We start from the raw sequence: 6,247 nt of genomic DNA on the forward strand, positions 1-6,247 counted from the left end.
AGTAAGCACCGCCTCCCAGCTGGCGACACTGGCGACGGCCGCGACAACTGCGCTAGGCCACCGCCTCAACTAGCTGGGCTGCCCCTGATGGTGGACGCCAGAGTAGCTGGCTGTTCCAGTGTGGACGAATCTCCACTCCATGCTAGGGAAGAGAGAGCTGCTCACGAGCTCTTGCCGAAGATTGATGGCGCCGGGGAGTGGCTGCAACCAGTGGAGATGGCACCACTTAATGGTGTCCATGAGCGGGAGCAGCAGGCACTATGGTGCTGTTCTGACCACCCCCAGCCTTCCCGTTGGATCCAGCCGCGTGTGGACCGCCGGCGCCGCTGCAGCAAGTCGCCTTCACAACCTGTAGCCGCTGCCTGCACCCCTTAATGGCGTCCATGCATGAGGGACAGCAGCAGGCACTATGGTGGTGATCTGACCATCCCCAGCAATCTTTCGTTGGATCAAGCCGCGCGTGGATCGCCGGCACCGCTGCAGTAACTCACCTTCACAGCCTCGATCTGGCCGGTGCCTGCATCTCATCAAACGTTGCACGACGCCTCACGGGGACGGAGCCCCGCCGCCGCCGTCAGCCGCGCGGACAAGCCCGCCGGCGCCGACCGGCGGCGGCGAGGGGAGGGCGCACGGGGACGGCTGCGGGAAAAGCAGATCCAGTCGCCGCCCGAGTCGCCCACGCGGACGACGCGGGGGCAGTTTTTCCTTTGTACTGATGTTAAAAGAAAATATTAACGCTCGAAAACACATAAACATAGATGAACAACAAAATTCGAACAGATCCATCAAAGATAGATCCACCGAACGTAGATGGACTTACCATTTATGATGTTTTTTACACCTTATGCAAATTTAGATTTGTTTGGTGTTGGTTGATTGCATATGCATGTAGCGTGCACCCGAGAATTGTTGCTTGCACACGTAAGCATAAGGAGAGCATTGTTACTTGCACACACAAAAATGAAACCCGTGCAATAAAGGCTTATTTTGGAAAATAAGCATGTTTCGCAGCTCAACCTATTTTCTTTTTCGCCAAACGACGCTCTTAATGTTGCAACAAGCGAATACAAGCACAATGAGTACATACCCGACTCCGCACAATTAGATTGCACACAACCAAAAGAAAAAAGAAAAAAAATGACTCATGGGGCTCAAGGCGAGGCGACAACCCACTACAGCAAAACATCAACAACTACCACTGCCTTTGACAACGCCCGAACAACGAGAAGATTCCCGACGGCAACACCTTCAGCAAGGAAACCGTGCAGGAACACTGTCATCGCCGGATCGAACCACATAGGCCAATCATGGGTTTTCACCCAGAAAAGAAGGACCCATACCTAGGATTTTCATCCCTAAACTTGAGACCGGGTACGCACCACCATAGAAGAGGTCCTCGGTGTTGCCGCCACCAACATGCCAGTGAAGAAGTCATGCTACAATGTCCCAATCAGCACCGGAATCACGGATCAAAGTGAACACTACACATCAGACATTTTCTTAGACGGCAGATCTGATCATGCAGACAACCACCGTGCATACTAGCACTTGGCGCCGATGTGGGGCACGGCCTGGCAATTCAACAACACTTCGTTTGGATGTAGACATTCACAGCCTTGGAATTGAATTGGCTGCAATATCAAATCCCCGGGACATTGACATTGAGATTCAACCCGAATTCAGGTGTTTGGATGTTTATGCATTGTGCATTTGGAATTCAAGGAGAGACCAATGCTCATTCTTGTTTGGATGGTCGGAGTATTGAATTGGCTCATTTGTACTAGTACAAGAAGAGTCAGACATGCAACAGCCGGCCATGATGAGGTCCCCGGAGGCGGAACTCCAGGTTAGCACATGGCAGCAATAGGAGAAACGCGGGGGGATCGCAGGCGCAGACGAAACCAGCCCTGCGTCCTTGCCGTCTACCCAAGCATGCATGCCACCGTCCTCTAGCCAGCCGCCATGAAGAACAGTAGCCCGGCAGACGCCGCCCTGCCATGAAATATGTTTGTGCATCTCCGTCTTTGATGTCCCCTTGTTGTTCTTCATATGCATGTTCCTGGGATCCGGGCCTTTGCCGCAGCCATCACCCTCCTCATCCTCACCTCCCTTGTCGTCGACATCCTGCAACGGTGACCACGCCCCACCGCTGCGACAGATGGAGGCGGGATTGCTACGGCCAGATCTCGGCGGAGCTCCACTGCTACAGTTCCGTTCGGTTTCAAGAGGGTCGGCACTGATTAAGGGTGGGCGCAGTGCAGCATATGCATGGCCGTACTGCAGGTCGGGGAGAAGGCCTGACGGCTGCAGGCGTGCGAGCACCTGTTCCGTACAAGCTGCGTCCACCGGTGGCTGCGAGAGCTTTTTTTATGAGGTCAAGACGAAGGGGTACGCGGGGGCGAGGCAATATCAAGCCAATCGGAGGAGTAGAGGTCCGAATTCGGGAACGAGTGGGGCTAGTGTTGTCGAGGATGGCTCGATATCGAGGCGCGATTCCATGCGTGAATGCCAAGACCATCTGAACAGCCGTATTCGGGTAGGTAAATGCCAATATCAAATTCTTCACGCGAATGTCTACATCCAAACGGAGTGAAGGGATATTCAAGGAGGAAAATGAAAGAAATTCCTTCTCCTGCGTTGAATTGCGAGGGTCACCAAGATATAAATTTGACCCACCTGCACTTTTAGATAATGAGGTATGAACTGGTCAGTCTTTAAGCGAGAAAATTAAATTCCAAACGATCGAATTTTTCCATCAGATCCGAACGCCTCTCGCCGTCAGATCCTCATCCTGCGCGCGTCAGTCCTTCCTTTTTTTTTCCGCCCGAATCTGGTCGCCCGCAGATTGGATCCTGAATTTCTCTCCTGCCCGCATGTTGACCGCAGTTAAGACCCGATTTTCTCTCCCGCACTTCAATCACTGTTGCGGTTAAGGGCTAATGGATTGATTGGTACTGTTGTTTAGGCGGAAGAAAAAGAAAGCTTGGAATGGGATTCGAACCCATCTCTTCTGCGAAGTTAAGAAAGCCAACAACAAACTAAGCCAACGCCACTTGTTTGTAAGTAGCATGATAATGTATGACAATATAGCTGATAACTCATGTACAGATACTACGGCAACTTTTGACCTCAAAATAAAAATTGTTGAAAACATATGCCCGGTAATTTTTGTATAAGTAACATGATAATATACACACAACAGAACTGCTAACTCATGTACCAAGATAACGGATAATTTTGACCTACAAATAATTTTGAATTTTTGAAATAAGGAGAATCTAAGATGACATCATTCTTTTATCCTCTAGTGCAAGCATGCATGTGTACGTGGAAAGATGGTTGAAACAACCATTTTTATGCCCCTGTAATTTCTGTCTAAACAACATGATAACTTGTGGATCACAAGCGTGATAACTTAATACTCTAGGGGTGGTAACTCTTTACTTAAAATAAAAGATCATCGGAACATATCAATATGAGATCTAGTTTCGAAGGTCTTGTAGTGACGATTTTTATGTGAAAGTGATTTTTCAACTAAAGTAACGGTTTGATCTATAAAATATTTTGAATTTTTAAGTTCAATGGAATCTTCGCTGATATCAGTATTTTCGTCATATATGCTTGTATGCAACAACTAGAGAAAAAAATCCTTGAATGTGTTGGGCGCTTGCAGGTTTTTGTTGGAGAGAATGCAATACGCACGTGCACATAAAATTGGACAATTGTGATAATATAAATCTATACAAGAAACTCCACATTGATAGCCCATGCCTCCAAAGAGATATTTGATATCATGTCGTTAAGGTCTTTTGAGATGCCCCTAAGCGGTTGTAATTTCTGTAACTAAGCTAATTTATAATTAACATAACATTTGCACTTCACACATTCTAATTAGCTATGGAATTCATATGTAAAACCACGTATCTCATTGTGGTTGATGATGTATGGACAGTAGCAACATGGGACGCAATCAGATCGAAATTGCCAGACAACAACAACGGCAGCAGGATTATTGTGACCACTCGGCTAGAGAGTGTTGCCGAAGCATGCAGCAATGCTGGATCAGGCACAAATTGCATTTATTGGATCGAGAACCTTAGTTCGCAATACGCCAAGGAGTTGTTCCTCGGCAGAATATTTGGTCCTAATCATTCTTCTTGCCCCGACGATCTGGAAGATGAAATGAACAAAATTATAAAGAAGTGTTGTGGGCTCCCAATGGCCATTATTAGCATTGCTGGCCTCTTGGTGAGCTATAGAACGTCAGAGAGCAAAGAAATGTGGGAGAGAGTTCGCAAGTCGATTGGTACTCACATGGAGAGCCGCCCTACCCTTGAGGGGATGAAGCAGATTATTAGTCTCAGCTATAACCACCTGCACCATTATCTCAAGGGTTGTATGATGTATCTCAGTTTTTTTCCGGAGGATTATGTAATCGTTAAGAATCGGCTCTTGAAGAGATGGATCGCAGAAGGACTGGTTGCTGAGATTCAGGGGTTGACCTTAATGGAGGTAGCAGACGTTGGTGAGAAGGAGCATGATTGATCGGGCCGATGATATAATCAGCTGGCGGGATGGAAAGGTGGAGACGTGCCGGGTACATAACATGGTATATGAGGTCATGGTGTCCAAAGCCCTGGATGAGAACTTTATTAGCCTAGTAGGTGGCCCATATGAAGGGATGTCGTATGGTAGAATTCGCCGTCTGTCCATCCATGGTGGAGAAGAGGTAGCATCCATCAAAACTGCAACATCCCATGGTAGGAAGAATGCCATCAAGGAGATGAAGATGGAGCATGTCCGATCACTGAGTGTGTTTGACCTCAATCACATAAAAGTGCTTGATCGTCTAGGCGAGTTCAGCCTACTCAGGGTACTTGACCTGGAAGATTGCATGGGCCTGGAAGACAAGCATTTGGTACATGTCTGCCGGATGTACATGCTAAGGTTTTTAGGCCTAAAAGGTACATACATAACTAATTTGCCTCCAGAAGTCGGTGGGCTAGAGAATTTGGAGACCCTTGATGTACGTGAGACAGACCTTAGAGATCTGCCCAAAACTGTGTCAAAGCTAGAGAAACTGGAGCACCTGCAAATTAGCAACAAAGAGTACACAGAGTGTTGGATTGCACGCAAGGGCCTGGGTAGAATGAAGGCGCTACGAATGGTGAATACAATAGTTTTTGGTAATGATTATGATGCTGCTAAAGAGCTCGGTGAACTACAAAAAATGAGAGAGTTAGCCTTGGACATCAGGGATCCTGATAATCCTTATCATAACGATGTTAGGGGAACGCTAGCCAGGTCCCTGAGCAAGATGTATTCCCTCCGGTGGCTCAGCATTGGTAGTAAAGTATGTAGGGATAATGATACATTGGACTTTCTACATGATCTCGACATGCCACCGGCGCTCCTCCAGTATCTTAAGATTGGTGCCGGCATTAACAAATTGCCCAACTGGATCAGCTCACTGAATAATCTTGTTGAGCTTGTCATTGCTTGGACATACTTTGTTGGTGACCAATTGTTCGGCCCAATATGTAAGCTGCCCAGGCTGAAGTACTTACGCTTGGGCTCGAACTGCTACAAGGATACAGAGCTGGTTGCACAAACAGCCCACACCTTTCCGGCACTCAAGTACCTGTTCCTGAACTTCAACATTGAAAGTATGGAAGCTGTCCGGTTTGAGGAAAACACAATGACAGAGCTTGAGACACTCAGTGTGAGCTTTTGGAAAGGAGAGCTTAACAGAGTCCAAGGCATGAAGAATTTGGCAAGCCTTCAAGAGGTGCAGCTCGCTGGTCAGAAAGGCAACCCAGCATTGGACTGTGCCATGGAGCAACTAAAGACACTGAATGAGAAGCGCCCAGGAAATCAGATGAAGGTTGCAGTGCAATACCAGTGATCACTCTGTTTTGCCACTCTGCTTGCTCACAGGAGGTTTGCTTGGTTAATTATTTGTTTCGCAAGTGTTGTTTCTGGAAGCTTTCCTTTCGATCTGTTTACTTCTTTCTGTAAGATGTCGTTGCCAATTGGTTGTTATCCCTACCGCCGTTGTGGTGTCGTTTGCTTCTTGTCCTGTAAAGCTACGGCAGCTTAAGACTTGGGTTTGTTAAACAAGAATTATTGTTGTGTAATAAAGGCAGAGATTCCAGCAGTTTAGGCTGCTGTTGTTTTCTTGACGTTCATTTATTCGTTTCCAACAAACGTATATTTCCTAAATTCAGCTCCCCATCGATTCCACCTT

The 6,247-nt window shown here is 47.3% G+C and overlaps 1 pseudogene; it reads left to right on the plus strand.

Moving 5' to 3' along the window:
• Window positions 1-3,998: 3,998 nt before the first annotated feature.
• Window positions 3,999-6,037, plus strand: LOC123172241 (disease resistance protein Pik-2-like; annotated as a pseudogene).
• The last annotated feature ends 210 nt before the right edge of the window (window positions 6,038-6,247 follow it).

This window comes from Triticum aestivum, unplaced genomic scaffold (genome assembly GCF_018294505.1).
Source record: "Triticum aestivum cultivar Chinese Spring unplaced genomic scaffold, IWGSC CS RefSeq v2.1 scaffold9733, whole genome shotgun sequence".
In the NCBI taxonomy this organism is placed as follows: Eukaryota; Viridiplantae; Streptophyta; class Magnoliopsida; order Poales; family Poaceae; genus Triticum; species Triticum aestivum.